The following is a 24,403-nucleotide window of genomic DNA, read 5'->3' as shown; positions in this document are numbered from 1 at the left end:
TAAAATTCTCATCCTTGTCTCCAAACCCTGCTATGTCCTCTCTCCTTTTTTCTGTGATCTTCTCCAGCCCTAAGATCCTCTGAGATCTCTGCACGTAATGACTTTAACGGGGCCCATGAGGTTGGACCCTTGGAGTATGAGCTCCTTGATTGAGGTAATGATTGCCTGCCCAATCAGGGACTCTCACCTTGTATATCTGTTGAGGAGTGTCAGGGCTACTGACGCTCCAGATTCTGACTTTGTACCTGAAGCAGCCTTAGGAGTGGAATTGGGTTTGTAAATAAAGGGAATCTGTTGAAGGGACACCTTTCTAATTCTGGCCTCTTATGCCTTTTTCCAATTTTAATTGCTCTGCCATTGGTGCTCCTGTCTCCAACTGGCTAGGCCTTCAACTTTGGAATTTCCTTCCAAAACCACTTCGACTTCCGTCCTTTAAGATATTCCTTGAAACCTACATCTCTGTGGCCAAGCTGTTGTCCCAATATCTCCTTAAGGGGTTGGAGAATGTGAAGCGTCTTGAGAAGCTTTGCTACATTAGAGATTGTTAATGGAAAGCTGCCTGAAGTTAGTTGCGGGCTACATTTTCAGGGTGAAAGCGTCGGTAAAAGATTTGATTGCTAAAAGTAATAGCTTGTGCACAGGGGTGCAGTCAGTGTGGCTGAAATGAGTCTCACTGATATGTCTTTATTTTGACTCCAGCAACGCATTTTCTATGATCATTGAGTCACTGGAACCCAGGCTGTTCCCTGTGAATTCTCTGCTCCTGACACATTCACACACTTGTGAAAAGACGTCTGCGGAAAGGCGATATTGTAAGCAATAAGCACCTAACTTAGATTTAATTGAATCTTAGAATTCGCTACATGGATACAAGCCATTTGGCCCTTTGTCCTGTGTCATTGCTAGCTTTTTAACTGGAATCACAAACCTTAACTCTTTCCCTGGTGTCCTCTCCCTTCATCCTTTCACATTCTTTCCTTTCAACTGAAGACCCAAATTCTCTGTCAATTTATGTTGTGTGAAAGCATTCCACATTCTGCTGCCCTCTCCCTCAATGGAAAAATATTTCTTCCAACTGCTCCCTTCGTTGCGATAACTCTTAATCAAAACCCCCTATAAATTAAGTTGAAGATCGGTTTGATCGAGGCCTCAATTGCAACGGCTCTGAAACCGGTTGAGGCTGCTTGATTGAAGAGAGATGTGTGTTATTGCCTGCTTAATGAGGAAAGGGGAAAAATAAGCCCCGAGATTCGCACCTCATGGTGGTACTTTTGACTTGATGTCATGGTAAAGCATTGCTTATCATGGAAATAAAAATGGGGAGAGACATAAAGCGGGTTGCCAACTCGCTTTCGCCCGCGCTAACACAGAGGTCGGTCCCGTTGTGTTCACACAGCAGCGGAATCACTGTGGCTGTTAACACATTTTAAATGATTTGCTTTTTTGAAAATCTTTGCCAGGTTCACAGCCTGCGTTGGATGCCTTCTCTACAAAACGTGTTTCTTATTTACTTTACTCAACCGCGGCAAGTAAAAAGTGAGGATGGGTGAAAGCAAGTCTGCTTTTTCTCTTTGCTAAATATCTGCATGCGTGTTCAGCGCAGTTATTAAGGGATACATTCTGGCAAATGGAATATCCTTATTGAGTGAACAGAATTGATTGAACATGTCATAAGATCATTAAAAAAGAAACAGCATGTTAATGCCTCTTAATTTCATGCTTTTATTGTTTGACAGAGGGGAATTCAAAGCTCCTTAAAAATAGAACCAAAACGAAATTGAGAATTTGCTGTTTCTCTTGGTTTCTCTTTTAAATGTTGCTTGGGATATAAATAGTGTTCAACCTTCTCCTAAATGATTGTAACAAAACTCGTTTAGATTTCACATGAGTGTAGTGCCAGCAAATGTGTGAACACAAACGTTCGAGGTTTAGTTAAGGAGTAAAACTGAAAGCAAAACTAAAAACCTAAAGCAGCTCAAGCTGTGCCGAGTGTTTTCCCCTTTCACCGATTGAACAGATAGTGGGTCGAGAATGTGCTTCTCAATTTGAATCTTCCTGCAGCCCTGCTGCTCATTCCTCAATCTCAGTCTCTGCCCCAGAGTGCGTCAGTAGTGACAGCAGGAGACCCCGGGACGAGAGGGTGTCCGTACATGGCCATTAGCCCTCAGCAATACAAAATTAACGAGAATCTGCTTACACTCATTTAATTTCTGTAGAAAATCATCCTACTGCCCATCTAAATATATGACTGAAGCAAAATAAAGTTGAGTACAAGGAATGAAATTCTGTACAGGCCTTCTGAGAGGTTGGAAATGAGCAAAGTTCTTGTGAGACAAAATGGCCACCGCAGTAATTCTTGAGGCATCTTGTGCTTATTTATCTTCAATCAAATTCAAATCTCCAGTATGGGGGTGCAGCACCATTTTCTTCATTTTCTGCTTTTAGTTAGTCTGGATATTAGGGTGATACGGTGGCACAGTGGTTCACACTGCTGCCTCACAGCGCCAGAGACCCGGGTTCGATTCCAGCCTTGAGTGGAGTCTGCATGTTCTCCCCATGTCTGTGTGGGTTCCCTGCGGGTGCTCCAGTTTCCTCTCACCGTCCAAAGGCATGGATTAGGTGGATTGGCCATGCTACACTGCTCCTTAGTGTCCCGTGATTTGGGGGATTAGCAAGGTGAATATGTGGGGCACAGGTATTTGGCATGGGTGGGAAGTTGTGTTGGAGAGTTGGTGCGAATGATGGGCTGAATGGCTGCTTTCTGCACAATGGGGATTCTATGTTTCTCAATTCTTTTAGTTGTTCCTCTCCCTACCTGAGTGAAATTGTTGCCAAGGGTTCTAATATTCAATGGCCATCTGTCCTATCTCTCAGGCTCCCTCGGGAGATTGGAGGAAGCAGTTAGTATTGATACATTCAAATGCAAATGATAGCGGTTTCTTTCAGAGAGGAACGTTGCGCTTTGATATATGAGTAATTTGATACATGGCGTGTGGTAACTTGGGAGGAAAAGGGGTAACTTAGGACGCACGGTTTTGAAACATCTCCACAACTGGTGGTTTTCCTCACATCAGGTCTGAATCTGTTGTAGACTAATTGACAGAGATTGACTGATTTGAAAAACAATTTCATTATTGTTAAATCATGTGGCTATCAGGAATGTAGAAGGTGAACGAAATGAATCCTGGCCAGTTTTCAGCTGGTGAATTCTATGACTCTGTGATTCAACCCTGGACGGTTTAAGTTTAAAGTTTTAACATTTATTTTTAGTGTCACAAGTAGGCTTACATTAACATTGCAATGAAGTTACTGTGAAAATCCCCTAGTCGCCATGCTCTGGTGCCTGTTTGGGTACACTGAGGGAGAATTTAGCACGGCCAATGCACCTAACCAGCATGTCATATGGACGGTGGGATAGATTAGAAAAAAAATGATCTGTTTCACAATTTCAATGAAGTTGTTAACTGATATTTCCAAAAGCCTGTTATTAAGTATTTATGAATGCTTGACTGCATATCAAAAGCTATAAAGCTTTATTTCAGTGAGGGTTCTGAGTTCGCTGTATGGTTGACAATTTAAAGAGGCTGTTAAAGGATTTGATTTCTTTGATATGGATACTGATTGAAGTGTGTTTATTTTTGTCATAGATTAAGCACATGAGGGATTTAAAAGCTTTGACCGGGATTCATGAATGAGAGTTGTTCTTTTTCTATCATCAAGTGTATATTAGATTGTTCATCTCCAAATGTCTGCCCATGACAAATATGGAGGTGGCATGAGTGGGGGGGGGGTGGGGTGATTATGTGAAAGGGCATGGGAATGGGTCGGGAGAATGAGTTGACATGGAGATGGCATGGAATTATGAAGGGTGGGAGGGGGCATGAGTTGGCATGGAGGTAGGACAGACCAAGCGGTATGTGGGTGAGGGGGCCACAGATCCACATGGAGGTGGCATTGGGGTATAAGGGGGCATGAGGGAGAGCTAGAGGGTGTAACAGCTTCTAAAACAATTGGGACAAGCCGGGCCTTCTAATCTGCCCATTCCGACACACAGTTGCCTCCATAGCTATTTACAATCTGCTTCAAGGTTGTCGAGCCCTATCCTACTCTGCCCCCAGCCTCCTCAGAGCAAAAACTGGCTCAGATCGGGCCCTGTAAACTGAGGTTGGTGCCTCGATCTCAAAAAGCTGGCCCTGAGCTTGAGTGGTGAACACCTGAAGATGAAAGAAAGGGGGAGTTTTTGATCTGATTTATTATTGTCACATGTATTGGGATACAGTGAAAAGTATTATTTCTTGTGCTATAGAGACAAAGCATACCATTCATAAAGTACATGGGGGAGAAGGAAAGAGGAGGGTGCAGAATATGGTGTCACAGACATTGCTAGGGTGTACAGAAAGATCAGCTTAATGTATGGTAGGTCCATTCAAAAGTCTGATGGCAGCAGAGAGGAAGCTGTTCTTGAATCGGTTGATCCATGACCTCAGATTTTTGTATGGAGAGGTGAGGAAGATAAAGGTGACACCGTGGCACAGTGGTTAGCACAGTTGCCTGAAAGCATCAGGAGCCTGGGTTCAATTCTGGCCCCAGGTGACTGTGTGGAGTTTGCACATTCTCCCCATGTCTGCATGGGTTTCCTCTGGGTGCTTCAGTTTCCTCCCAGAGAGCAAAATGTGCGGGTTAGGTTGATTAGCCATGCTAAATTGCCCCTTAGTGTCAGGGGGATTGGCAAGGTAAATACTTTGATTACAGGGATGGGGTCTGTGTGGGATTGTTATTGGTGCAGCTCAATGGGCCAAATGGCCTCCTGCGCTGTATGTATTCTACAATAAGGGGGCTTGGTCAGAAAGAATTAGCTTGAAGAGGAAACTGTGGGAAAGGCCATGATTTAATACCACGTGGAGGATGAACATGTCAGCCATTGGATTCAGAGCTGACAAGAGAGGATTTTTAAAGATCTGCTAAGTGCATTAACGGAAGAGGAAATATCTCTGGCCGGGAATATACTAATCCCTGTGCGCTGAGGAGGGCGGGTAGAAGATGATTAGTCAAGCAAGGAACAGGGGGGAGAGAAAGGTGGGAGAAAAACAATCTTAACTGACAGACATGAAATTAAATAAAAAATCTGCATGTGTGAAGGCTTCCCATCAGAGACACACCTGATGCCAAACAGCTGCTCAAGTCTGGCATGTGAATTAATTTGGAGAATAACGAAGATGAGAAAATGCAAATCTCTGGTATTTTGTTCTTTACAAGTTCAGTGGCACAGACTTTTATCTAACAGAGAATAAAATGCTTTCTCACAGGCCAGCCTGGAAAGCATGTTAGTGCCTTAACCCATCCCTTCCGTCTAATACTTGCAGACTCTTGTTACGTTAAATTTTAATTGGTTGAAACCAAATGGGAGAGGAGAATTTTCACCCACTTTTCCTGATTTCCTGCGGTATATTCAATCGAAAGTCTCCCAAAGGCTTGAAGGAAGGAAGCAGGCAGATACGGTGGTGAATAAAGGCACACACACACCGCCCTGTATTCACTGAGGCATTGAACATAAGAGCTCATGCTCAAACTGTATAAACAGCAAGCCGCAGCGAGAGTACAGCGTACAATTCTGGGCACCACATTGCAGGAAGGATGTGATTGCGCGAGAGAGGGTGCAGTGGAGGGTTATTAGCTTGCTGCTTGAACTGGAAGCTCTTAGTTACGAGGATCAGTTGGATAGGCTGGAGTTGTTTACTGTGGAATGGAGTAGCTGAGAGGAGATTTCATTGAGGCGCATTAAATTATGAGGGACCGAGATAGAGTGGAAGGAGCCATTTGCCTTAGCAGAGATGTAAATAACACAGAAACATAGAAGATAGGGGCAGGAGGAGGCCATTTGGCCCTTTGAGCCTGCTCCACCATTCATCACGATCATGACTGATCATCCAACTCAATAGCCTAATCCTACCTTCTCCCCATAACCTTTAATCACATTCACCCCAAGTGCTATATCCAGTCACCTCTTGAATACATTCAATGTTTGGCATCAACTACTTCCTGTGGTAATGAATTCCACAGGCTCACCGCTCTTTGAGTGAAGAAATGTCTCCTCACCTCTGTCTTAAATGATCACCACCCTGCAGGAAGGATGTGATTGCACTAGAGAGGGTACAGGGAGAGTTACTAGGTTACTGCTTCAACCAGAAGCTTTCAGTTATGATGAACTAATGTGATCCCTGGTTCTGGACTCTCCCACCATTGGGAACATCCTCCCTGCATCTACCCTGTCTAGTCCTGTTAGAATTTTACAAGCTTCTATGAGATCCCTCCTCGTTCGCCTAAACTCCAGCGAAAATAATCCTAAACAGTCAATCTCTCCTCAAACATCAGTTCCGCCATCCCCGGAATCGGCCTGGTCATCAAGGACAATAGCTGTTAACTGCTTATGGAAGGAAGTTGGAATAGAACAGAACAGAATCCCTACGGTGCAGAAGGAGGCCACTCAGCCCATCAAACGTGCTTGATGGAAGGGTTACAGCAGAGTTAGAACAGAATAGAACAGAATCCCTACAGTGTAGTAGGAGGCCATTCAGTCCATTGAACCTGTTTGGTGGAAGGGTTAGAGCAGAGTTGAGGAGAATTTTTTTTCACCAGATGGTGGTAGAGGCCGGGGACTCTCTGTCTGATGAGGTGGGAGAGAAAGAGGGGGGTGAGTTTTCCCGTCCTGCTTTCCACGGGAATCATGGCGGGAGGGGGGCAGACCAGGCAAAGATCCATTGACCTCGGGCTGGCTTTGGGGTGAACGTGGCCAGATAATCCCGCCCAGAAACCTTCACTGCTTTTAAAAAGTAGATGGGTGTGTGCCGTAACTGACAAAGCTACAAACCAAGAGCTGGAAGGTGGGATAGAAATTTTGGTGGCTTTGGTTTTTGGCCAACACAGACATAGTGGGCAACAATTATTGATAATTCTACGATTCTCAATCATGGCACCTTCAACAATGCTGCACTCCTTCAGTGCGGTACTGAATGTCTGCTCTGAGCAACATGGCTCATTTGGTATCACACTCCCCTCTGCTCAATGGCTGTCGGTTCAAAGTCCCATCCTCGAGACTGTGAAACAAAGTCCAGGCAACTACTCCTAGTGGAGTACCGAGGGAGGGCTGCACTATGGAGAGTTCTATCTTTGGTGACCGAGATCCAATGTTCCCTCCGAGGTGAAGATGACATGTTTCAAGGCATTATTTTGAAGAACATAAGAACATAAGAACATAAGAAATAGGAGCAGGAGTAGGCCATCCAGCCCCTCGAGCCTGCCCCGCCATTCAATAAGATCATGGCTGATCTGTCGTGGCTCAGTTCCACTTTCCCGCCCTCTCCCCATAACCCTTAATCCCCTCTCTTATCAAGAACCCATCAACCCGCTTCTTAAAAATATTTAGCGAGGCAGCCTCCACCACTTCAACGGGCAGAGAATTCCAGAGATTCACCACCCTTTGAGTGAAGAAGTTCCTCCTCAACTCCGTTCTAAACCGCCTCCCCTTTATCTTGAGGCTGTGCCCCCTAGTCCAGAAGAGAAAGGGAGTTCCCCCTCGTCCCCTAACCAACATTTATTTCATTGTCAGTTGTGGGATCTTGCTGTGTACAAATTGGATGCCACATTTCTTACACTAGGTCAAGTTAAAAAGGGTTTTATTTGCTGTAAAGCGCTTTCAGACATTCTGTAGTCATGAAAGTTGCTATATAAATGCAGGGGCAGAGTTTTATACCCCCCCCACCCCCGACGATGATTTTGTAGGTGGTGGGGTGAGTATAACATTCTTCAGGTGGGCTTCCCGCTGGGTTCCCGGCCACCCTGACCTCTCAATTTCACGCTGGGACAGATGAAGCCTGTCCTTACCCTAATCGAGGCCCTGGAATGACCAATCATTGACCACTGGAGTAAGGGCCTTTTCCACTCAGCCTCCAGAGTTTACTTTAGAGCAGTACATACTTTAGAGCAGTATGTAACTAGTCCGACTAGGGGAGGGGCTATACTGGATTTAGTGTTGGGTAATGAGCCAGGGCAGGTGGGAGAGGTAGAGGTAGGCGAACATGTGGCTAATAGTGACCACAAGTCCATCTACTTTAGGATAAAAATGGAAAGGGACGAGTGCCGGCCAAACGGGAGTGTGCTGAACTGGGGAAAGGCGAACTATGGCAGGATTAGGAGGGAGCTGCAGGACACTGATTGGGAGGGACTGTTAGCTGGCAAGTCCACGGTTGGCAAGTGGGAGGCTTTTAAGGGCAAAATGAAATGGTTGCAGGGAAGGTATGTTCCGGCTAAGCGGAAGGATGGGAAAGGTAGGATTAGAGAGCCGTGGATTACAGGGGGTATTGAAGACTTGGTGAGGAAGAAGAGGGAGGCGTATGTTAGGTCGAAACGACTGGGTACGGAGAGTGCGCTGGAGGAATATAGAGAGAGTAGGAGGGAGCTAAAAAGGGGAATTAGAAGGGCGAAGAGAGGGCATGAAATGGCTTTCGCTGGTAGGATTAAGGAAAATCCGAAGGCATTTTATTCCTATATTAGGAGCAAGAGAGTAGTTAGAGGGAAAATTGGTCCTCTTAGGGACAAAAGTGGGGAGATATGTATTGAGTCGGAGGGAATGGGGGAGCTCCTGAATGAATACTTTGCGTCGGTATTCACGAAGGAGAGGGGTTCGGAATCATGCAATCTGTTAGAGGGAGCTGAGGATCAGCTGCAGGAAATATCTATTACGAGGGAGGAAGTGCTAGGGCTTTTAGGTAGCATAAGGACGGATAAAGCTCCGGGGCCTGATGGTATTTATCCCAGGCTGCTTAGGGAGGTGAAAGATGAAATTGCTGGGCCTCTGGCACAAATCTTTGTCTCTTCTTTGGACACAGGTGAGGTCCCAGAAGACTGGAGGGTAGCAAATGTGGTACCGCTGTTCAAAAAAGGTAGCAGGGATAACCCTGGAAATTATAGGCCGGTGAGTTTGACATCGGTGGTAGGGAAATTAATGGAAAAAGTACTTAGGGGTAGGATGTATGAGCATTTGGAGCGTTGCGGTCTGATTGGGGATACGCAACATGGCTTTGTTAGAGGGAGGTCTTGCCTTACGAATCTGGTGGAATTCTTTGAGGAGGTGACAAAAACGGTTGACGATGGGAGAGCCGTTGATATCATCTATATGGATTTCAGTAAGTCGTTTGACAAAGTCCCTCATGGTAGGCTGGTAGAAAAGGTTAAGGCGCATGGGATACGAGCTCAGGTAGCTAGGTGGATTGAGAACTGGCTGGGTAATAGAAGACAGAGGGTAGTAGCGGAGGGGACTTTGTCCGGCTGGAGGCCAGTGACCAGTGGTGTGCCGCAGGGCTCAGTACTGGGACCTCTCCTCTTTGTAGTCTACATAAATGACTTGGAAGAGAGCGTAGGTGGTGTGATCAGCAAGTTTGCTGATGACACCAAGATGGCAGGGTTGGCGGGTACCGAAGTGGATTGTGAGGTGATACAACAGGATATAGATAGGTTGGTGCATTGGGCAGATAGGTGGCAGATGGAATTTAATCCTGACAAATGTGAGGTGATGCATTTTGGAAGGAATAATGTAGAGAGGAGCTATGTGATTAAAGGTAGACAAATTAGGAGTATAGATACACAGAGGGACCTGGGAGTGCAGGTTCACAAATCCATGAAGGTTGCGACACAAGTGGAGAATGTTGTCAGGAAGGCTTATGGAATGCTAGCCTTTATAGGAAGGGGTATAGAGTTTAAAAGCTGCCATCTAATGCTTCAGTTGTATAGAACGTTGGTTAGACCGCATTTGGAGTACTGCGTCCAGTTCTGGTCACCTTACTACCGGAAGGACGTGGAGGCTGTGGAAAGGGTGCAGAGGAGGTTTACCAGGATGTTGCCTGGCATGGAGGGGCTGGGGTACGAGGAAAGGTTGGAGAAACTGGGACTGTTCTCCTTGGAAAGACGGAGATTGAGGGGGGACATGATAGAGGTATATAAGATACTGAAGGGAATAGACAGAGTCAATAGTGAGAGACTGCTCCCTAGATTGATTACAAATACAAGAGGACATGATTTAAGGGTGAGGGGGGAGAGGTATAATTTGGATATGAGAGGAAGGTTCTTTACGCAGAGAGTTGAAGGGGTGTGGAACGCGCTACCGAGTAGGGTGGTGGAGGCGGGAACGTTGGACTCGTTTAAGGTTCAGTTAGATAGACACATGAGTGAAACGAGGATGGAGGGTTATGGTAGGGGTTATTAAATAAGGGCTAGAACCTCGGGAGACACCGGAAAGGCAGGCTTGTGATTAACGTTTTTGTCTTTTATTCCGCAGGTGGAGGTCCACCTCGTTGTCAAACGAGGGGCATGCACACGGTGGGTCGTGCGTGGGCTACTCTTGGAGGTTCCGGGAGTGGCCTAGTACTTCGTGTCGGTGTGTGTGCTTGATCCTGGACCGGTAGAAGGGCGCCGCAACAGCTCGGTGACTATCACTGCTAGCTGTGCAGATACATGGATTTGGGCCTGTGTCTGTGGGAGTTTGTGCATTCTCCCTGTGGATGCGTGGGTTTCCTCCGGGCGCTCCGGTTTCCTCCCACACCCCAAAGATGTGCTCTTAGGCTGATTGGTTTTACCAAATTGACACTATTCTCCCCTGAATCTGGCTAAGTCGGGGGTTCTATTCGTAGATACGCAGGGTAGAATAGGTGTAGGGTGATGCGGCGGCGCGGGCTTGTTGGGCCAAAGGGCCTGTTTCCCGTGCTGGGTTGTTCTTTGTTTTTTGTTTTTTGTCCATTTTCAGGGTGGGGCAGGAGGAGTTTCGGGGTATGGGGGAAGCCCAAAAATAAATGGGGTTCAGGCCTCATGCAGTAAGTGAAGGGAGCGGCTCCCTTTCAATCCCCTCAGTGCCCCACTGTCACCAGGTTTCCCCGACCCTCCCCGCCCTGAGACCTTACCCTCTGTGGAACTTAACCTGTTCCTGAAATTCTGGGACTTAAACTTTGGGAACTGATTGTAATCGGAGTTCTATCCGCTGCATCTCCTGGTGCAGCATGGGTGAGAGAACCACTAGTCAATCAGATTGGCTGGCAGCTCTTTAAGGTGAAACTTCCTCCGGATTAAGGGTTAATTGACGCTCATTGGAATGTGAAATGGTTGCCGGGCAGGAGTGACTCTTCAGGATGGCATGGTGGCACAGTGGTTAAAACTGCTGCCTTACAGTGCCCAGGGACCCAGGTTCGATTCCCAGCTTGGGTCACTGTACAGAATCTGCATGTCCTCCCCGTGCCTGCGTGGGTATTCACTGAGTGCTCCGATTTCCTTCCACAGTCTGAAAGATGTGCTGGTTAGGTGCATTGGCCATGCTAAATTGTCCCTCAGTGTACCCGAATAGGCACTGGAATGTGGCGACTGGGGGATTTTCACAGTAACTTCAGTGCAGTATTGATACAAGCCTACTTGTGACACCAATAAATAACCTTAAAAAAAGCTGCAGAGGTAATCCCTCCATCCTAAAAATCCTGGCTAGGTGTTTCTTTCCAGATTTTGTTCTAAAGCTCTGGAGTGGGGCGTAAACTGATGACCTTCTGGTTTAGCCGTGAGTCTTTCTAGCATCTCCCCAAAATGAATCAAAAGCCCCCGTAGGTCAGTTGTAAAGACTGAAGGCAGACTAATGGCCTGCCACTTTGTCCCAAAGGATCTGCCATAACCTCAACTTTTGCAAAGTATCAAGGAAAGGTCAGAGATATAGAATCATTGAATCTACAGTGCAGAAGGAGGCCATTTGGCTCATCGCGCCTGCACCCACTCAGGTCGTATCCCCGTAATCGTGTGACTCCCACTGACACTGTGGAGCACTTTAGCAATCAACCAACCCACACATCTTTGGACTGTGGGAGGAAACCCACGCAGACACGGGGAGAATGTACAAACTCCACATGGCTGGAATCGAACCTGGGCCCCTAGTGCCGTTAAGCAGCAGTGCTGTGTCACCGCTGTGTCACCGTGTCACCTATACATGTGAGCAATTCCCATTAGATTTACAATTACTAATATTGTATTGCTGGCAAATCTCCTTTGTCTCTGGTTATGGAAATAGAGGGATTAACAGCGAAAATGCAACTCTGACAATAACAACTTGTTTTTAATACAGCAGTGTCGTAGAATGTCTCAAGATGTTCCATAGGAACCCAAGTTTGAGGGGATATTAGGACAGGTGACCAAATGTTTGGTTTAAGGCAAGGGATTCCCAAACTGTGGGCCATGACCCCTAGTAATGTCGCCAGATGAGCAATAGGGGTCACGATCTCTGGGGTGGCAATGGTAGCTGTGGAGCTGAGTCTCAGATGGGACAATCCTGCAAAGACTGTTTAAATGCATGTGATTTTTTTGGTCAATGGGAGCAGGCTAATAAAATGAGCTCTGAGAACCAATTGCTGCTATCCACACTGCCTGAAAAATAGTCGGTGTCTTGTACCCATACCCACTTCACTCAACAGCTCCCCCTGTCCCTTGACAACTCTTTCTGCTCACTCCCAACCAAAGTTTCACTCTGGTGTCTCACCCAGTATGAAGCATTGAAGTCAATCACAGCAATTCACCTGGCATCCTCAGACAGTTCCTTGACAGACTTGATACTTGCTGCTCAACTTTGACAAGCTTGATTTACTGGATATCTGTCACAGATTTGTTTTGGGAAGTATTGGTCTCGTGGAACATATAATCAGAGAGCGGTAGAGAGGTAGAAATGTTCAAGGAGGGAATTAGGTGAGGTACTTGTTGCACATTGATGGTAAGGTTTTCTTCTAAGGTACAAGATAGAAACATAGGCTTGGATTCTCATCATCTCCATCATTGCAAAAACCGCAGAAATGGCTGAAAATTCCAAGTCCTGCCCCCGAGCCCAGCATTTCCCATCTTGATGGAGGTGGGACTGGAGTTGGGCCAGGGTTCGCACATGTATGATTCACAGAGCCAGCTGGCCATTTAAATCACCAGCTGCCTCCAGTGAAATGAAATTTTAGATGCACAGGAATGTGGAATCTGAAGTGTGCAAATTAGAATATTGCAAGTCTGCATTTAGAGGATTCCCATGGTTAGCTCTTTGGATAGGGTCCTGGACACATTTGGGATAAATAAAGCACCCACTAGGAGAGGTGAGAGACACCCCTTGGAAGAGGTAAGGCATCCTTTTGGCTTATTAGAAATGAAAATGATTATGCACATTTCGTGCACAAACCCATTGGAACTATCAAGCTGTAAAAGAACCATAGAACATAGAAAAACTACAGCACAGACAGGGCCTTTGGCCCACAACATACCTTGACCTAGTAGGCTTCCCTATAACCCTCGATCTTACTAAGTCCCATGTACTCATCCAAAAATTTCTTAAAAGACGCTATCGAATCGGCCTCCACCACCACTGCCAGTAGCCGATTCCACGCATCCACCATCCTCTGAGTGAAAAACTTACCCCTGACATCTCCTCTGTACCTACTCCCCAGCATCCTAAACCTGTGTACTCTTGTTGCAGCCATTTCAGTCCTGGGAAAGAGCCTCCGAGAATCCACTCGATCAATACCTCTCAACATCTTATACGCCTCTATCAGGTCATCTCTCATCCTTCATCTCTCTAAGGAGAAAAGACCGAGCTCTCTCAACCTATCCTCATAAGGCATGCCACCCAATCCAGGCAACATCCTTGTAAATCTCCTCTGCACCCTTTCAATGGTTTCCACATCCTTCCTGTAATGAGGCGACCAGAACTGAGCACAGTACTCCGTGGGATCTGACTAGGGTCTTATAAAGCTGCAGCATTATCTCCCGACTCCTAAACTCAATTCCTCGATTGATGAAGGCCAGTACACCATATGCCTTCTTAACCACATCCTCTACCTGCGAAGCTGATTTGAGAGTCCTATGAACCCAAACCCCAAGATCCTTCTGATCTTCCACACTGCTAAGAATCTTACCATTAATATTATATTCCTTCATCCCATTTGACCTGCCAAAATGTACCACCACCCATTTATCTGGGTTGAAGTCCATCTGCCACTTCTCTGCCCAGTCTTGCATCCTATCTATGTCTCATCGCAGCTTCTGACATCCCTCCAAACTATCAGCAACACCTCCAACCTCGTGTCATCGGCAAACTTACCAACCCATCCCTCCACTTCCTCATCCAGGTCATTTATAAAAATCACAAACAGCAAGGGTCCCAGAACTCCCCTGGAGTACTTCACTAGTGACTAACCTCCATGCAGGAAAAATCCCATCTACAACCACTCTCTGCCTTCTGTGGGCAAGCCAGTTCTGGATCCACAAAGCAATGTCCCCTTGGATCCCATGCCCCCTCACTTTCTTAATAAGCCTTGCATGGGGGACCTTATCGAACACCTTGCTGAAGTCCATATAAACCACATCTGCTGCTCTTCCTTCATCAATGTGTTTAGTCACATCTTCAAAAAACTCAATCAGACTCGTAAGGCACGACCTGTCTTTGACAAAGCAGTGCTGACTATTTTTGATCATACTATGCTTCTCCAAATGTTCATAAATCCTGTCTCTCAGGATTTCCTCCATCAACTTACCAACCATTGAGGTTAGACTCACCGGTCGATAATTTCCTGGGCTATCTCTACTCCTTTTCTTGAATAAAGGAACCACATCCACAATCCTCCAATCCTCCGGAATCTCTCCCGTCTCCATTGATGACGCAAAGATCATCGCCAGAGACTCTGCAATCTCTTCTCTCGCCTCCCACAGTAACCTGTGGTACATCCCATCCGGTCCTGGTGACTTATCTAACTTATCCACCTGTACAGGAACATGTAACTGTTTAGGACCTGTCCAGCTGTCAAGAAAGTGTCCAGCTGTCAAATCTGTGAAAGCTATTCATGAAGTGTCAAACCTGTCAAAGCTGTGAAAATGGACAATTAAAAGTTAACTACATTGCTGTAGTTACACATTGGCCAGACTGGGTAAGGATGGCAGATTTTCTTACTTAGTTGCATTAGTGAACAAGGTGAGTTCTTTACAGCACTGAGCTGGTTTCACACACACCACTACTAGCTGTTGCTCAAAATTCCAGATTTAACAATCAAATTCAAATTCTTCAGCTGCTGCGATGGGATTTGAACTCATGTCACCAGATCATTGGCCCAGGTCTCTGGAAGACCAGCTCAATAATGTGGCCACAGTGTCACCGTATCTCTTTTCAAGGCTTGGTAAATGAGGCAAGAATTGTGAAATTGTCCCAAGGAACAACGCTGGATTGGGGGAAACATTGGTCCCTGTAAAAAGATGGGCTGAATGGCCTCCTTAACTATTTTAAAATTCATTCTCAGGATATGAGTGTTGTTGGCATGTATTGAGGAATTCTCTTCTTTGAAAGAGTGCAGTGTGTATGGTGAAGGTTGTGCGGTGCTGTCAGGCAGGGAGTTCCCTGGATTTTTTGAATTCAGCATTTCCCTTTGCAAATCTAGTTGCATAGCTAGTGTTAGAAAATGTGATCAGAAATCTCAAGGTACATTAGGAAGCCAAACCAGACCCCAACAATTTTTCTATTTTGGCATTCATGTGAGGATAGGCTGTTTCACTCCAGGCGTGATTCTACTGGCAAACCTGGGAGCTTTTATCAAAACAAACTTATTTAACAATTTAACTATAACAAATGAATTAGCTTAACCTTTAACAATTGAAAAATGCTTAAACAAGACAAGATACAATTTTTAACTGCTACCCTATCCCTATCAGTTCCAATCAAGCAATATTTCTCTTATAGACTTCAGCCCCTCTTTAAAAGCAAAACAAAGGTGTTCTTCGTTATGACTTAGGTTAATAGTCTTGGAGCTTTCAGAAAGCTTCTGGAGAGAGGGAGAGACAAATAGAGAGACAGTTCTTTCTTCTACCAGCTACAGGCAGCAACTCTTTATTTTTAAAAAATGAAACTCTTTTCCTGCAAGCTCTTCCCATTAATCAGGTATGACTCTGCATACCTGGCATATATTCCCAGGAGAACTTAAGTAGGCAAAAGGTCATAGAATCATACAATCCCTACGGTGCAGAAAGAGGCCTTTCTGCCTATCAGATCTGCATCAACAACAATGCCACCTAGCCTCGTAACCCCACATATTTATCCTGCTAATCCCTCTAACCTACGCGTCCTGGGACACTAAGGGGCAATTTCGTATGGCCAGTGCACCTAACTCGCATATCTTTGGATTGTGGGAGGAAACCGGAGCATCCGGAGGGAACCCCCGCACACACAGGGAGAACGTGCAAACTCCTCACAGGCAGTGACCCAAGCTGGGAATCGAACCTAGACCTCTGGAGCTGTGAGACCGCAGTGCTAACCACTGTGCTACCATGCCACCCATACCATTAACTCTACAAAGTAGCACATTCCTAGCTAAAATCAGTTTAAAGTTTATTTATTAGTGTCAGAAGTAGGCTTACATTAACACTGCAAAGAAGTTACTGTGAAAATCTCTTAGTTGCCACGCTCTGGCAGCCTGTTCGAGTAAACTAAGAGAGAATTTGGAATGGCCAATGTTCCTAACCATCACATTTTGGAGTGTGGGAGGAAACTGGAGCATCTGGAGGAAACCTAGTGGCATTTGCTACCAAATAGACCTGTTAGACTTTAACCTGGTGTTGTGAGTCTTCTTACTGTGTTTACCCCAGTCCAATGCCAGCATCTCCACACCATGGAAACCCACACAGACATGGGGGAACGTGCAAACTCCCCATAGACAGTGATTCCTGGCTTTGGGAATTGAACCCGAGTTCCTGGTATTGTGAGGCAGGGTTGCTAAACGCTGTGCTACCAGTTATTATCCTGCATTCTTAGTATCTGCTGCATGTTTTCCCAGGCAGATCGACCCTTGTAACAAAACACTGCCTCTTAATGCAGCCCCACCTTAAACATGAAAGCTATGGAAATAGCACAGCATCATCACACAAGGAGCTTTAAGGCACAAAAGGATGTTAATTGTAAATTTTTACTTGATGCATGTAGGGAGGGACATTGAGGTTCAGATTGATTCCCTTGAGAGGCTCAGTGCGATTTGTGCTAATACTGAAACATAGGAACTGGAGGAGGCCATTGCTCCATGAGCCTGTTCCACCAGCTAATTAGATAATTGCTGATCTATATCTTAACTACATCACCCAGCCTTTGTCTCTGTGAACCTTAACACTCTTGCCAAGCCAGAATCTGTGACCTCCTGGCATGTTGGATAGTGAGAGTTCCATGATTCCACTGCCCTTCGTGTGAAGAAAATCTTACGGTGGTGCAGTGGTTCACACTGCTGCCTCATAGCGCTAGGGACTCGGGTTCAATTTCGGCCTCGGGTCACTGCCTGTGTGGAGTTTGCACATTCTCCCAGTGTCTGTGTGGGTTTCCTCTGGGTGCTCCGGTTTCCTCCCACAGTCCAAAGACGTGCTGGTTAGGTTCATTGGCCATGCTAAATTGGCCCTTAGTGTCAGGTGGGATTGGTAGGGTGGATATGTGGGGCTACAGGAGCGGGGTCTGGGCAGGCTTGTGGTTGGTGTGGACTCAATGGGCCGAATGGCCTCCTTCTGTAGGGATTCTATGATTCTATCACCCCTGGAATGTGTAGTTCATTGAGGATTTACGAATGGGAATTCTGACGTTCCCTTAATGGTGGCAGAAGCTCCATTTGAAAATCAAGTTATAATATTTCAGTGTAACATATTATTTGAGCCAGTATTGGAAATTTGATAGTAGGTGATAATTCGCTGTTGCACTCAATGTAGAAGAAGGTAAAATTATGACCACAAACATTTTGATTTAAATCAGTGGTGATGGTGGTTGAGGGGTGGGTCGGAACATCCCACTGACGCTTTAGAGGAAACAGTTGTAAATTTCCATGACTCACCAATGAAGCTCATTGATCTATTGTTTCAAAAATAGTTTTTAACAAAACCACTGTGGTCTTTCACTGATACGGGCACCTGGGTCAAGATAGTAAAAAGGAAAGTTGTGGGGGGGGTTTCAGTCTCAACCCAAAGTTGCTCGTCGTCAACATTGGAAAGGTAAAAGCCGGAGTGTAGAAAACCACAGGCACTCAGTTTGTGGCTGCATCCCATTCCGTGATCATTTACACAGGGAAACACAGGGCAGCCCGGTGGCACAGTGGTTAGCACTGCTGCCTCACTGCGCCAGGGACCTGGGTTCAATTCCCAGCTTGGGTCACTGTCTGCGTGGAGTTTGCACATTCTTCCCGTGTGCGCGTGGGTTTCCTCTGGGTGCTCCGGTTTCTTCCCAAAGATATGCAGGCTAGGTGGATTGGCCATGCTCCCCTCAGTGTACCAGAACAGGCACTGGAACTAGGGGATTTTCACAGTAACTTCATTGCAGTGTCAATGTAAGCCCACTTGTGACACTAATAAATAAATTTTAATTTTTAAAAAATTTAGTGTATTTCAGCAAATTGTGGCTTTGGGAACTTGTGCTCAGGAAAGTATAGAATATTATATTGTTTGGTGCCTCCATATATTGTGCGTTTATATCATTATTTTATGACAATAGAATTATGCAGCTCTATGTAACACGGTGGCACAGTGGTTAGCATTGCTGTCTCACAATGTCAGGGACCGGGGTTCAAATTCAGCTTTGGGTCACTGTCTATGTGGAGTTTGCAAATTCTCCCCGTGTCTGTGTGGGTTTCCTTTGGTGCTCCAGTTTCCTCCCACTGTCCAAAGGTGTACGGGTTAGGTATATGAGTTAGGTGTCCAAAGAGGCATAGGTAAGGGGATTAGTGGGATAAATACATTGGCTTACTGGGATAGGGCAGGAGTTGGACCTGGGTGAGATGCTGAGTTAGTGCAGACTCGATGGGCCAAATGGCCTCTTTCTGCACAGTAGGGATGCCATGACTCTATAATATTTTGTTTGATACCATTCATGTGAAGCACTTTGCAATGCTTTATTATATTGAAAGAAAGTCATGCATTCATATAGCACCTTTCGCAATTATTGGATGTCCCAAAGTGCTTTACAGCCAGTCAAATACTTTCTAAGTGTAACCAAAAGAGAAAATGCTGGAAAATCCCAACAGCTCTGGCAGCATCTATAAGGAGAGAAAAGAGCTGATGTTTCAAGTCCAGATCTGCCAATTGAGCTTTGTCAAAGGATCATAAGAACATAAGAGTAAGGAGCAGGAGTAGGCCATTTGGCCCCTCGAGCCTGCTTCGCCATTCAATAAGAACATAGCTGATCTTTTCATGGTCTCAGCTCCACTTACCCGCCCGTTCCCCATAATCCTTAATTCCTTTACTGTTGAAAAATTTATCTATCCTTGTCTTAAAAACATTCAATGAGGTAGACTCAACTACTTCAGTGGGCAGGAAATTCCACAGATTCACAACTCTTTGTGTGAAGAAGTTCCTCCTCAATTCAGTTCTACATCTGCTTCCCCTTTTTTTTGAAGTTATGCCTCCTCATTCTAGTTTCACCCGCCAGTGGAAACAACTTCCCTACTCCTCTTATCTATTCCCTTCATAATCTTTTATGTTTCCATAAGATCCCCCCTCATTCTTCTGAATTCCAATGAGTATTACCCCAGTCTACTCAGTCTCTCCTCATAAGCCAACTTTTTCAACACCGGAATCAACCTAGTGAATCTCCTCTGCAGCTCTTCCAGTGCTGTATGTCTTTTCTCAAGTAGGGAGACCAAAACTGTACTCAGTACTCCAGGTGTGGCCTCATCAGCACCTTATACAGCTGCAACATAATCTCACTGTTTTTAAACTCCATCCCTCTAGCAATAAAGGACAAAATTCCATTTGCTTCTTAATTGCCTGCTGCACCTGCAAACCAGCGCCTTGAGATTCTGGCACAAGGACACCCAGGTCCCTCTGCACAGCAGCATACTGCAATTTTTTACCATTTAAATAATAGTCTATTTTGCTGTTATTCCTAACATTTACTTCACATTTACCAACATTGAATTCCATCTGCCAGACCCTCGCCCACTCACTTAGATTATCTATATCCCTTTGCAGACTTTCAGCATCCTCTTCACACTTTGCCCTTCCACCCATCTTAGTGTCATCTGCAAATTTTGACACACTACATTTGGTCCCCAACTCCAAATCATCTATGTAAATCGTAAACAATTGTGGTCCCAACACTGATCCCTGAGGCACACCACTAGTCACTGATCGCCAACCAGAAAAATACCCATTTACCCCCACTCTTTGCTTTCCGTTAGTTAACCAATCCTCTATCCGTGTTAATACATTACCCGTAACACCGTGCACCTTTATCTTATGCAGCAGTCTTTGGTGAGGCACCTTGCCAAATGCCTTCTGGAAATCCAGATACACCACATCTACAGGTTCCCCATTGTCCACTGCACATGTAAAGAATTCCACCAAATGAGTAAAACATGGCTTTCCCTTCATGAACCCATGCTGTGTCTTACCAATAGGACAACTTAGATCCATATGTCTCACTATTCCTTCCTTGATGATAGATTCAAGCATTTTCCCTACTACAGAAGTTAAGTTAACCAGTCTATTGTTAACCTCTTTTAGTCTACCTCCCTTTTTAAACAGTGGTGTCACATTTGGTCATCTGGACTCGAAACGTCAGCTCTTTTCTCTCCTTACACATACTGCCAGACCTGCTGAGGTTTTCCATTATTTTCACTTTTAATTTCAGGTTCCAGCATCCGCAGTAATTTGACTTTTGTTTTACTTCCTAAGTGTGGTCATCGCTGTAGTGCCCGAAATACGGAACCCTGTTTGCTCGCAGCAAGTTCCCACAAACGTGACCAGATAATCTATTTTAGTGAGCTAATTAAGTGATAAATATTACCCAGGTTCATGGGGATATCTCATTTGCTGTTCCTCGGAATAGTGACATGGGATCGTGTGCATGAGAGGGAGGATAGGACTTTGATTTAACATCTCATCCGAAAGCTGGTATCTCCAGCAGTACAGCATTTCGCTCGGTACTGCGCGCAAATGTCAGCCCCAATTTGTGTCCAAGTCCTGAAGTGGAATTTGAACCCCCAAATTTCTGACTCAGAGATGGGAGTGAACAGTAAAGGCAGGTTGTTTTTGTTCTATCAGACCTATCATATCCTCATGGTTTAAAGGCACGTTATGGCCCAGTGAAGTGCTTTTGAAGCATAGTTAATTTGGTAACAGTGATTCCCAGTCTCTGCTGAGTTAGAACGCTACCAGAAAATCCCACCCATTCTCTACTGCTTCACAGCACCAGGGACCTGGGTTCAGTTCCAGCCTCGGGTCACTGTCTGTGTGGAGTCTGCACATTCTCCCCATCTCTGCATGGGTTTCCTCCAGGTGCTCTGGTTTCCACCCTGCTGGTGCATTGGCCATGCTAAATTCTCCCTCAGTGTACCTGAACAAGCGCTGGAGTGTTGCGACTAGGGGATTTTCACAGTAACTTCATTGCAGTGTTAATGTAAGCCTACTTGTGACACCAATAAATAGACTTAAAACAATGCTGTCTGTGGGATTTTGATGTGCACAAAATTGTTGCCACATTTCCCTACCTTACATCAGCGACGATGCTTCAAAAGTATTTTATCTTGGTCGCAAAGCATTTTGAGAGGCCATGGAAGGTACTGTAGAAACACAAGTGCTTCCTTTCAAAGCATTTGGCAAACATGTTAGAGTTGTTTGCCAAAATGCTCAACACATTGATGGAGTTGGCATCAAAACATTTCATTACAGGGTAGAAATTACCAACACGGACGCTCTTGCACGAACATTTAACATGTCTGACACCAAATCCCCGTCTGTGCTATTTTGGCGCAGGCTGTAACATTTGAAACAGTGCTAAAATAGCGAGCAAAAGAGAAATGTTCCTCTCGGAAAGATGGTTGTATTTTGTACTCTTGCATCAGAAAAAAATTAAAGTTACTAACAATGATACAGACAGATATCCCCTCAGAACAAATATTTCCCTGATGCTTAGATAAAGACAGGTCTACAGTGCAGAAGGAGGCCATTCATAAAATCATAGAATTCCCACAATGCAGAAGAAGACCATTCTTAGATTCCCTACAGTGCAGGAGGAGGCCATTTGGCCCATCAAGCCTGCACCGACAACAATTCCACTCAGGACTTACCCCGTAACCCCACATATTTACCCTGCTAATCCCCCTGACACTAAGGAGCAATTGAGCATGGCCAATCAACCTAACCTGCACATCTTTGGATTGGGGGAGGACACCAGAGCACCCAGAGGAAACACACACAGACACGGGGAGGATGTACAAACTCCACACAGGCAGTGAACTAAGGCTGGAGTTGAACCCAGATCCCTGCTGCTGCGAGACAGCACTGTGTCTTCGTGCCGCCCTGGTTCATGGTTTATTTTACTTTGTTAAATCAGCAGGGAGAAGCTTGTGTGCATTCTCGTGATAGCATAAATTCTCTTTCCTACCATCCCATCCAGCGTGGGAGTTCAAAGACTGAATAAGCAAACCTTTCCGACAAGGGCATTTGGGCAGTGCCCAGGAGTCTCTTTACCAACAAGGTTTGACTGAACATTCACAGACCAAATTAAAGTAGCTCGTGCTGTAATGATAATCTGTGCATGGTTATTGGAAAAGGCAATGATAGAGAGGAGAAAAGGCTGTGAGAAGCTGAGATAGAAATAATCGGTGAGTTGTGTTACTAAACTGATGATGCTACCTGCTCGACCTTATCGGAAGGAAAAACATTCAAATTTCTTATTAAACTTCACTGAAAGTGAATTCTCCGGCCGTTCACGCTGGTGGGATTCTCCGATCCTGCCAGTAGGCACCCCCGCCCACAAGTTTCCCATTAACTGTGGCAGAACCAGGGAATCCCACCACTAGCAAACAACGTGCCACCTCCTGCCGGTGGGATACACGTGGCTGGGAGGCCAGAGAATCCCACCCGTTGTATTTCTTAAATTACCCCTTCCGCTGACAATAAGATTTTTTTTTTACATTCTATCATGGGGTGTGTGCGAGGCCAGAATTTATTGCCCATCCTGCCCCTTGCAAGGGTGGTGGGTGGTGAGCGGTCTTCCCGAACCACTGCAGTCCATGTGGTGCAGGCACATCTGCTGTATCCATCTTTTCCGACTTTTCCCACGGTGGTTTGGTACAACTGAGTGGGATTTCAGAGGGCAGTTAAAGAGTCATCCACATAGCTATTGGTCACACATAGGCCAGCCTGGGTAGTGATGGCATATTTCCTGCCCTGAACATAAGAAAGAACATAAGAAATAGGAGCAGGAGTAGGCCAACTAGCCCTTCGAGCCTGCCCCGCCATTCAATAAGATCATGGCTGATCTGTCGTGGCTCAGTTCCACATTCCTGCCCTCTCCCCATAACCCTTAATCCCCTCTCTCATCAAAAACCCATCAACCCGCGTCTTAAAAATACTTAGCAAGGCAGCCTCCACCACTTCAACGGGCAGAGAATTCCAGAGATTCACCACCCTTTGAGTGAAGAAGTTCCTCCTCAACTCTGTTCTAAACCGCCCCCCTTTATCTTGAGGCTATGCCCCCTAGTCCTACTATCCTTTCTGAGCGGGAAGAGTCTCTCCACCTCGATCCTAGCCATCCCATTCATCATCTTATACGTCTCAATGAGATCTCCCCTCATTCTTCTAAACTCTAATGAGTACAACCCTAATCTATTCAGCCTCTCCTCATAGCTCAACCCCCTCAACTCCGGCATCAGCCTAGTAAACCTCCTCTGCACTCTCTCCAAGGCTAAAATATCCTTGCGTAAGTACGGCGCCCAAAACTGCACTCAGTACTCCAGCTGCAGCCTCACCAATGCCCTATACAGCCATAGCAAGACCTCCCTACTTTTATATTCAATCCCCCTCGCGATGAAGGCCAGCATCCCATTCGCCTTCCTGACCACCTGCTGCACCTGCAAGCTGGGTTTTTGCGACTCATGAATATTAGTGAAGCAAATAGGTTTCTTTACAGCAAACAATGATAGCTCCGTGATTGCTGTGAATAGCTTTTGATCCCAAATTTACTGATTAATTGGGTTAAACTTTCACTGGCTGTGGTTTGAACTCATGACTACGTTGTGTATGCAGTGCTAATCTAGGGACGTTACCATTCTGCCACCGTCTTCTCCCTGTCTGCCAGGCACACTAGGCTACTTTAGCCGTTCTTCATGTACAAGCACAAAGGCAGTGGAAAACACATTGAGGCGTAGCAATTCCTGATCAGCTGCCAAAGGTCAAACCATAGGAGGCTGTCACAGCTGGGTCTCAACCTAGGCCTCAACTGACACGCCCCATATGTATCTCCCAGCTGAGGTCACTCGAAGATTAGTCAGAGCAGAAATATTGTCTGATTGTCAGAGATCCAATAGCTGTTTAAAGCACCAACCTAGAGGTTGGAAAGTTACAG

General features: G+C 45.6%; 1 protein-coding gene across 3 annotated transcripts in view; it reads left to right on the top strand.

Moving 5' to 3' along the window:
- Positions 1–24,403, top strand: part of tbkbp1 (TBK1 binding protein 1) — a 140,940-nt gene that overhangs the window by 97,730 nt on the left and 18,807 nt on the right. The gene's annotated exons all lie outside the window — the stretch shown is intronic.

This window comes from Carcharhinus amblyrhynchos, chromosome 27 (assembly GCF_965287045.1).
Source record: "Carcharhinus amblyrhynchos chromosome 27, sCarAmb.v2.hapA, whole genome shotgun sequence".
Lineage (NCBI taxonomy): Eukaryota > Metazoa > Chordata > Chondrichthyes > Carcharhiniformes > Carcharhinidae > Carcharhinus > Carcharhinus amblyrhynchos.
This window is presented reverse-complemented; position numbering and strand designations above follow the sequence as displayed.